Source organism: Dama dama, chromosome 5, assembly GCF_033118175.1.
Source record: "Dama dama isolate Ldn47 chromosome 5, ASM3311817v1, whole genome shotgun sequence".
Lineage (NCBI taxonomy): Eukaryota > Metazoa > Chordata > Mammalia > Artiodactyla > Cervidae > Dama > Dama dama.
In genome coordinates, this window is record NC_083685.1 from 15,844,189 (window position 1) to 15,854,833 (window position 10,645).

The 10,645-nt window shown below is 42.2% G+C and overlaps 1 pseudogene; it reads right to left on the reverse strand.

Annotated features, from left to right (window-relative positions):
* Positions 1-9,571: 9,571 nt before the first annotated feature.
* On the reverse strand, positions 9,572-9,885 carry LOC133055506 (large ribosomal subunit protein eL38-like; annotated as a pseudogene).
* Between the last annotated feature and the right edge of the window lie 760 nt (positions 9,886-10,645).

Sequence of the window (10,645 nt, forward strand, 5' to 3'; positions counted from 1 at the left end):
TCTCCTGAAAGTTTTCCTCGTTCCTCTCCTCCTTTTGTCTTTGTTTTTCATCTTTTACTTGGTGATGGAAAGTAAAGTCTATCCTGGACGCACAGGTCCTGTATTCCTAGCGCCTGGTACCTCAGGTACCACCCAATGTATATTTGTAAAATAAACAAATGAGAGTTCATTGGTTTTGATGTTACATCTCCTCAAACTTTTCTGACAGACATCTCACATCCTCACCTGAAGTTAACAAGATACAAGTAAAATCAATAAGGGGCAAGTTTTTCAGCTGAGGGTCTGGAATTTTCTGTGACCCTAGTGGTGCTTCACAGGGAACTTGCTCAGAGCACGCCCTCTTGGTATATTTGCTGAATCAAACACACTGCTCTTACACCCAGTTCACCAGTCCTAGAAGGATCAACCTCCTACACAATGTTTTACAACAGGGATTATAGCACCTCACATTTGCATAGCTGGGGCTTTTTTCTAAAGTAGTTTTAGAAACTTAATCTCACTGGTCCCTCCCTCCAACCCTTGGACCTAAAAATCATTCAATCCCATTTTCGAGTGAGAAAGTACAGCTAGGAGGTTAAGCTCCAGGGCCTGAAGCCGGTTGGCAGTAAAGCCAGGACTGGAACCCGTGTCTATCTGACTCCAATTCCTGCCAAAGCAAGTTCCAATCTTGTCACTTATACAGAGTCTTGCCGACTTGAAAGAAAAATGCACAATGTGAAAGTTGTGAGTTAAGTTGTATGCCAAAACCTTACGAAGGATCACAACCATAGAGACAGTCTCTCAAATAGCACTGAGAAACCGCTTGAAGAGGTAATGGATGAGCCAGGTTATATATAAACTTTCTTGCTGGGAAAAACAAGTAAGTCAAGCTTCAAAAGATTACTGCCAATGACGAAAAACAGACAGATCAAATTAACAATTTTAATGTTTTTTGGTGTATGAAAAGATGCAAGAATTTGGGGTCATTTGAAAATTTTCCTTAGATATGCATCTTTAAAACATTTTTTTTTGGCTGCTTTGGGTCTTAGTTGTATCATGCGGAATCTTTCCTTAGGGTGCACAGACTCTCTCTCTAGTTGTGGCACACTCAAGCACCTAGGCTCAGTAATTGTGGCTCGAGGGCTTAGTTATTCCACAGCATGTGGGATCTTAGTTCCCTGATCAGGGCTCAAACCCACATCCCCTGCATTGCAAGAAGGATTCTTAACCACTGGACCACAAGGGAAGTCCCTAGATATGCATTTTAACTATTTAAGGGGCTGTATATCCAAAGCATAGAATGTTTTCTGCTTTTTTTCCCATCCTGAATTTCCTGGAGGGTGCACTGTCATGGGCCACTGTAGTGGCTAATGACTTGATCCTTGTAGAACTGGAATGGCAGGCGATAAATGTTTCTTTACACTCTGGATGTTTTGGGTGTCACCAGGCCAACAGACATGGGCATTCCCCTAAGAAAGGCTCAAAGGAAGCCTCCAGACCACTCAGAGCTGGGACAGAGCTGGTGCAAGTAACACCCACTCTCTCTGGTTTGAGCAAGGCTGTGAATGACTCTGAGAGAGGACCTGTCAGGAAACACCCTGCCCTAACATCCGGTTGTGTTCCAGGCCACTCTGGACAGTAAAAAATGCCCTACCAGAACAATGATGTTGGGGGTGAGTTGGGGGTTCACTATGGGGTCTCTAGCAAGATAGGAGTCTTTCAAAGCCCTAGTTTCACCATCTGTACCTTATAGTCAATGTGTATTGTATTTGCCTGTGTGCTCAGTTGTGTCTGACTCTTTGTGACCCTATGAACTGTAGCCCCCCAGGCTCCTCTGTCCATGGGATTCTCTAGGCAAGAATACTGGAGTGGGTTGCCATTTCCTCTTCTGGGGATATTCCTGACCCAGGGATTAAACCTGCATCTCCTGCAATGCAGGCAGATTCTTTGCCACTGAACCACCTGGGAAGCTCCATGGTCAATGTTTACATCATGAGACTGTCACGAAAATAAAGTGAGGGATTCAGTCTTTAAAGGTTTAGGGTTTCTATTTGAGATGCACCCTGTCAGAACCTGTCAGGACTTTTAAATCCCACAACTGGATATTAAACATGAGGCTCAAACACCTCTCAGCTCAGGCTGCTATGCATGGCTACTTTGGATTTCTTTCATTTTCACCTCCTAAGAATTGAAAAAAACTCTCTCTATGCTAAGGAGCTTTGTGTCCATTCATTGAATCTTTAGCACAACCCTAAGAGGTTGGCATTAAAATTTCCGATTGATAGATGGCTCAGAGCAACCAATTTACACCTCGAGTTAAAGGGGGAATCTGGATTTGAACACATATCTGAGGCACTGTCATCTTGATCAGTCTTGGTGGAAGGACTGTGCTGGGGCTCCCGCCTGACTCCAGAGCCAACAGTCTTTGAAGCATCCTGGGTCTTTGAAGCCATCCAGCCACCTATTATTTCTGCACCACTCCTCCTCTTTCCAAGTCCCCTCCCTAGAGGTAACGCTGAAAGGTTTCTTAGCAACAACCTGCTTTTCTGTTTAACCTCTTGGGGGCTCAGAAAGGATGGGCCAGTCAGGAACAGCTTGAGTAGCAGCCTGGCCCTGGGGTCTGGCTCTGAATCCCTTGCTTCAAGAAGTACTAAAAGGCGGATGACAATATCCTACCAGTCCCCTGAGAAAGGGTTAACCAGGGACTGACAAGAGATGGAAGACTCACTCATCCTAAGGGGTGAAAGGAGCCCAGTCACGTGCTGGTGAATGTGGAATCACTCCTGGCAGTGAGGCGAGAGTATAGTGTCTGTCAGTTTCCATAGTGTAAATATTTCCACAACAGCCAATCACAGGTTATCCCTGTGAAGTTACTGGGCCATAAGCACAGTCAGCTCTCCCAAACCTGTACCACTGGAACTTTGTCTCTATGAGACGACTCCAAGGTGGGAAACTTGCCAGGATTACCCAGGAGGAGAACTCCTGGGAGCCAGCTGTATCAGATGACTCAGGTGAATACATTCTACCATCAAACTCCTGTTGTCAGGAGTTCTCTGGTGGTCCAGTGGTTAGGGCCGCCACCCTCATTGCTGAGGTCATGGGTTCAATCCCTGGTTGGGGAACTAAGATCCTGAATGTGTGTGACCAAAGGAAAACAAACAAAAAAGTCCTATTCTCTGCTCTCACACTCACCTATTTTTTTTTTTTTTTATTTGTTTATTTATTTGGCTGCACCTGGTCTTAGTTGCAGCACTCAGAATATGTGATCTTTGGTGTGGCATGTGAACTCTTAGTTATGGCATGTGGGCTCTAGTTCTTTGACCAGGAATTAAACCCAAACCCCCTGCATTGGAAGTATGGAATCTTAGCCACTGGACCACCAGGAAATTCCTTTACCCTCACCTATTGAGTGCATCTGTTGGGCAACATAACTGTTATCTTCCTAACTCCAAATCAGGACATATGGATTGACAATCACAAATATATTGAATCCACAGGGACAGAAAAAACTAGCAAACTCAAGGTACCCTGAGAAAGCTTGATGAAGCATTTCCCTGAAGTTGTCTGTTTTTTAAATAGCTTTTGCTATGTTCCTGATTATCAACATAGGCATGTTATGCTCATTCTAGAATAATGGGGGGGGGAAAGAGAAAATAAAATGTAACCATAGTCATCTAGAAGTAATCATCATCATCACTAGAAACTTCTAGTCTTTTCTGCTGAGTTCCAATATATGATTTTTTAAATGCAAAGTTGTGATGACATTTTACAGGGAGTTTTCATTCCTGCTTTTTTCCCTTAATTCTATATTAAAAGTAGACTTTGTGTGTTTTTGATAACTAATTTTTTTTAACTGGAAAATAAATAAAATGCTAGTGGCTTAAAAAAAAAAAAAAAAGGCCAGATGAACCTTGCAGACACTGTGCTAAGTGATATAAGGCAGTCGCAAAAGAACAAATATGGTATGATACCAGTTATTTCAGAGGTACCCAGTGAAGTCAAATTCCTAGACACAGAAAGTAAAGGGGGTGAGGGAGTAAATAGGAAAATGAGGAGATATTTAATTCGTCTCTCATTTCCATTTTACAAGATGAAGAATTCTGGAGATGGTTGGTGGTGATGGTGGCACATCCATGCAAATGTACTTCATGCCACTGAACCATACACTTTAAAAGGTTAAGACAGTAAATTTTAGTTTTTCATTTTGGCCACACCATGCAGCTTGCAGGCTCTCAGTTCCCCAACCGTGGATTGAACCTGGGCCACAGCAGTGAAAGCCCAGAATACTAACCATTAGGCTACCAGGGAATTCTCAAAACAGTAAATTTTATGTTATGTATACTTTTAAAAATATATTATTTATTTATTTGGTTGTGCCGGGTCTCAGTTGCAGCATGCAACTCTTAGTTGTTGCATGCAGGATCTAGTTCCCTGATCAGGGATGGAACCCATGCCCCCTGCCTCGGGAGCGCTGACTCTTAGACATGGACCACGAGGGAAGCCAGAGCACTGCAATGAAGACCCAGAACAGCCTAAAATAAAATTTTAATTTTTAAATTAAAATAAAAATAAGATTTTTAATTTTAAAAGATCAAATCAAACAAAATCCAAGCACTTTTGTAATGCAGTTATATCTTGAAAGTAAGCCATCTGCCCACCTCCCCCAGGCTTCCGTCCTCTTCCCCAGAGACAACCAGACGCAGCAACTTCCAGAGACTAGTCTTTGCTGGTTACCTAATATGTACTCATTGGAATGTTATATATCCAGTAACACTTGTTTTCAAAGTTTATGATATGAAGTAATGATAGTGAAGTGAAAGTCCCTCAGTCATGTCCAACTCTTTGCAATCCCATGGACTGTGTAGCCTGCGCGGTTCCTCTGTCCATGGGATTCTCCAGGCAAGAATACCAGAGTGGGTAGCCATTTCCTTCTTCAGGGGATCTTCCTGACCCAGGGGTCAAACCTGGGTCTCCTGAACTGAAGGCAGATTCTTTATTAGCTAAGCCACCATGAAAGCCCATGTAATGATAGAAGATCCATCTATTATGATTACCCAGATGTGTGACTTTCAATAAAAGTTTTTTCTTTTTTTTTCTTTTTCTCTTTATTTTTTTTAAGTTTTTTCAACACAACTATTGAGGTATGTTTCATATGCCATATTTTCATTCTGCCATTTAAAATCTATAACTTTTTAGTATAGTCACAGAGTTGTCCAACTATCACCACAATCAGTTTCAGACTTTTTTCACCCCCAAAATAAACCCCCTACCCTTTAGCTATGACTCTCAATTCCTTCCACCTGCAACATGTAAACCCTGGCAACCACTAACCTACTTTCTTTCTCTACAGATTTGCCTATTCTGGACATTTCATATAAATGGAATCAAAGAATATGTTGCAATAGGCAGCTTTCACTTAGCATAGTGTTTTCAATTAGCAAAACATGTTGTAGTGGGTATCAGTACTTCTTTTCTTTTTATGGTGGAATTATATTCCAGTGTATGGAGATAACCACATAGTGTTAAGCCATTCATCACCTGATGGCCATTCAACAGACACTGAAGCCACTAAGGCACTCAGAGAACTTGGGGCACCTTTTTTCTAATTTCCTCTCTGCCTTAACTGTAATTCCACTCACATCTGGAAAGAGATTGCTCTCACTTTCTGTGAGGCTGAGGAGATGCTGGCATTTTACAGAAGCCTGCCTCTCTTTACTTAGACTGGGCTCTCTGTATGCCAGGGCACCTGCCTGAAATGTGGTCAAGTAGCGTTTTATGCCATTATTTTTTCTTTTTCCAAAGTCAAACTCCTTTGGCTGTGTAGCCAGGAATTCCCAACCTCTTAGGGTTCCAGCATCTGATCTTTGTCTGCTTTGGTTCTTTCTCCTGCGTGCTGCATAAGTTCTATCGCATTTCTCAAATACAAGTTTATTATGCCTGATTCCACTCTAAGATTTTTGCATTCCCTCTCTGGTAGAATTCCCTGTCTCTGCTCAACATGGCATGTGGGATCTTAATTCCCCCAACAGGCATAGAACCCATGCCCCCTGCATTGGAAGGCAGAATTTAACCACTAGACCGCTGGGGAAGTCCTTCTTATAAGAGTTTTGAGAAAATTTCCTCATAATATATACCAACTGTTCTTACCAGGCACACTTTCCATGGATTTTCTCCTATCCTTTGAGCAAACTTCAGAAGGAGGCACTAATCTTATCTACATATTATAAATGAGGAAGCTGAGGCTCAGAGAAATAAAATAACTTTCCAAACAAAGTCATAGCCTCAAGCCCATGCTTATCGAATGAATCACTTCTGCTCTGGGCCTCACATTCAATGACAGTAGTAAAAACTTCGATTGAGGAAAGGGAGGCCTAAGAAATGTTGGATGAAAACTATGTACCCTCTTCCCAGGAAAATGCACATATTCACAACATTTTAAAAGCAATTTCAAGGAGTTAGGGGAAAAAAACCATCCTGCAGGTCTAAACTGGAACTGTAAACTGGGTTAGCTGTGCACAGGAAGTGAAAAATCTCACTTACAAGTTTGAATCACCAGGTGGCGCTCTCAGCCCTGAATGGACTTTGGGTTCGACAGCCAAGGTCTTCCAAGAGATAGGAGTTGGCCCAAGTTGCCTGGAACTCAAAGAATTTCAGAGATTGTTGATTCAAACAATAACCTTCACCATCCAGGGGAGGAAACGAGGCCCAGAGTTGTTAGGCAGTTTGCTCAAGGTCAAAGCTCATGGACAAAACCAAAACTCACCCACTTATCCAAATTCTGTTATTTCTGAAATGTAACACATAGTTCCCTTACTCTGAACAGAGCACAGTGGACACAATGCAATCTTTTCTCATACCGATTCCAGGAATGAGCTTTTTTGTGTGTGAACATTGCTACCGTGCTAACTGTGGGAACTAGAAGAGCTTATCCCACACACAGAATGGCCCCAGACTGCTGTTTCATTGTTAATTCCTCCTGCAGATTAGGCACTGGGTTTGGGTCTTCCTATCTGTCAGATTTGCTTACATTTCATTGTGTCTTTAGGATAGTTATTTCCCCCTCTTAGAGCCTCTGTTTCCGGGGGTTATTGAGTGGATTTGATGAGGCATGTGCCAGTAAAATACCCTGTAGACAATAGATGTTCAGTAATTGATAACTACTGATATAATTGTTCTTGCTCCAGTCAATTTGCTGCTTTATATATTCTCTACCTTAGAACCCAGACAACTAAACTTAATAGACCTGGGTAAAATATCTGGGATTTGCCAAGTGGTCCAGGGCTAAGGAATCTGCCTGCTAATGCAGGAGACACACCCTGGGTTGAGAAGATCCCCTGGAGTGGGAAATGGCAACCCGTTCCAGTATTCCTGCCTGGAAAATTCCATGGACAGAGGAACCTGGTGGACTACAGTTCATGGGGTTAGAAAGAGTGGGACCTGACTAAGCATATACCAACACACACACAAAACATCAATAAGAATACAGAGACACTAAATGAGAAAATTACCTGCTCCATTATGGACTCTATGACTTTTGTTTTGTAACTTGGCAGTTTGGATTCTTGGCTGGGTTCTGGAGAGGCAGGGGTTCCAGGTGGAACCTTCTTCAAAGGATATAGAGCATTTGTGGACATAGAAAGGAGATGGAAGATTAAACTTCTTGACAAGCAAGTTACCTCTAAGTTTAACTTCCCTAGACCTCTTCTTTCTTTTCAACATGTATTTCTGACCATTCTGTGGACAGAAAGAAGAAAACATAAAAGACTTGTGAGTTTCAGTTTTATTCAGGGATCTTACTGAGGAATACAGTCTGAGAAAGTGTCTCTCTCTAACTCTGAGAAACTGCTCCAAAGATGTAAGAGAGGCCAGTGTATGTATGATTTCGGAGAGGGAATACCTGCAGTCAAGCATGTATCTCAGTAAAAGGATGATTGTTAGTCATAAGAAACAGGTATCTTAGTTCATGATTTTAGTGCTTTACTATGTATGGGAAGATGTAAGAATCTGGGTTCATTAAAACTAATCCTGAAAAATACACCCTAATTAACTAAGGGGCCTGTTTTCCAAAGCATAGAGAGCCGCATCCTGTTTTTCATCCTGAATTCCTTTCAGGATGCACTGTTGGTCAATCACTGGAGTGGCTAATGACTTAATCCTTGTAGAAACAGATGGTGAGCAACATTCTTTGTTGTACAATTCCAATGTCAAATAGCAATGAAATTGTATTTTTACAAATAGGAGATCTCCAAAAGGCAAAGCTCTAAGAAATGTGAAATTTCACTTTTCAGGAGATATGTTCATTGCCAAAGTTCTTTTAGAGATGTACACCCTTCAGTCATTCACACTCTTCCCTCTCCATCTCTTCCCTCTGTTCCCACACTCCTCACTGGAGTTCTGACCTTTTATATATATACACAAGTAAGTATACACACACACACACACACACACACAATATCAGTAAGAATACAGAGACACCAAATAAGAAAAATACTTGCTCCATTATGGACTCTATGCCCTTGTATTGTAACTTAGCAGTTCTGATTCTTGACTGGGTTCTGGAAAGTCAGGGGTTCCAGGTGGGTACCTTCACAGGATATAGAGCATTTGTGGAAGAAGGAAGTGCGTGCCAGACACTGGGCTGGATACTACAGTAACAAAGCAGAACAAAACACAGAGGGGGCTTTCCCCTTGTGGAGCCCACACTCATTCCCATAGCTCCAGCCATGTCTGACAATGAACGTTGCGGTGAACTCTTTGTACCCCCTTATCCCTCACCCATGTTCCTGCTCTTTACTGCTTGTTACTTGTTCTTCACCTAGCTAATTTCCAGCAATTCTTTGGGCTCAAGTGGTCACCTGTTCCAGGAAGTCTTCCTTGATGTACACAACAGAGACAGATATACTTCTGCCTTCGCGTAGCACTCTGTGGAAATTCATATCAGAATCCTTGCCGCTCTGAATTGTGAGAATCACTTTCCATGTCTGTCTTCCTGCTCCAGTCTGGAATCTCCTTAAAGGCATGGACAATTTCATTCGCGTCTCTGTCTTCAGAGTCTAGCACAGGGCTTGGTAGATGTTCAGTAAATGGTATGCCAGGTCACTTCAGTCATGTCTGACTCTTTGCAACTCCATGGACTATAGCCCACCAGGCTCTTCTGTCCATGGGATTCTACAGGCAAGGATACTGGAGTGGGTTTCCATTTCCTTCAGGGGATCTTCCGCACACAGGGATTGAACCCATGTCTCTTAAGTCTCCTGCATTGGCAGGTGGGTTCTTTACCACTAGCGCCACCTGGGAAGCCCTCAGCAAATGCTACGTGAACAAATAAGAGTGTTGGTCCCAACAGAAGGAAATGGCAAAACTGAATATAACACTCAGGAGAGGATTTATTTTGGCAACTCATGCTCACAAAGATCTAGAATCTTGATGAGGTTTCTTGTTTGCCCAAAACTATCTTCTTGACAATCAGTTCAGTTTGTCCCTTTCCAGGGCACATCTGGCCTCCCCAGGAGTTCCTTATCTTCCCTGCTTCAGGCTCAGCTTGTCTTCTGATCATCTTTAATGGGGCATCTTCATTTCAGTTTATATAAAGTCACAGGTAAGTTTCACTGCTCTTGTCCTCAACATTTACCTCCTTAGTGACTTTACTTTTTTTAATTTTTAAAATTTTAATACAGTTCAAACCAGCACACATGGTTCGTTTCAGCTTCTTCACTGCCAAATCTGGAGGAAGGGACTGCTTCAGTTTGTCTGCCTTCTCTTTGTGATAATTAAGGTGTAAACGTATCTGCTGCATCAAATTTTAAACTTCACATTATCCTTATTTTTCTGGATCTTAACAGGCTTGAGGTCTTTTTGCCTGGTTGTAAACAGAAAGTCCTTGATTTCCTCAATTTTGCAAGGCATGGCGATGAGGCACAGAGAGAGGGGCCAGAACCTTTGATCTAGGCCTGGGGTTCCCAGACGTCACCCTGCCTGGATTACCAAGGCTCCAATGGATTAGCCCCCACTCCCCATGTACAGCCTGAGAAACACTCCCTGGCATTTCTCTTTTCCTATGCTCTCTATTCCCTGGCCAGCATTCCAATCTTTTCTAACTGGCTGCAGGATAAGACCCAGCATTCTGGTATCAAACACACTTGGATTTATATTCTATCCCACTGCTTCTAAGCTTCTCCCAGAGATCTCTCTGAGCCTCAGTTTCCTGTGCTATAAATGGGAATGATAATTATAGCCCTTACCATAGGATATGTTGAGAGGATTATATGAAAGAAAATCATTATAAGATGCTTAGCATGGAACCTGGCAAAGAAGAAAGCTGAATAAATATCATTATGTCACTGGGGACATGCACAATATGTATATTGTTATTTTATTTTATAATTTATTATATTGATAATATTATAATTATATAAAAGATAATTGTTGAGTCCTGCCCCAAGGCCACAGAAATGGAGCCCAGAACCAAGGACACCTCCAAAGCTAATTCAGTTCCTTTGTAACTGTTGTCAAAAGCCCCTGATCATTACCAACAAGCTTCCTGATGCCAAATTAGGGAAAGATGCCCACTCCAGTAAACACCCTATATAGCCTATAGCACCCAAACCAGTCACCTAATGCCAGCCCTTCCAGGAGGAATTTTGTCTCGAGGCTATAAAAAGTGGCT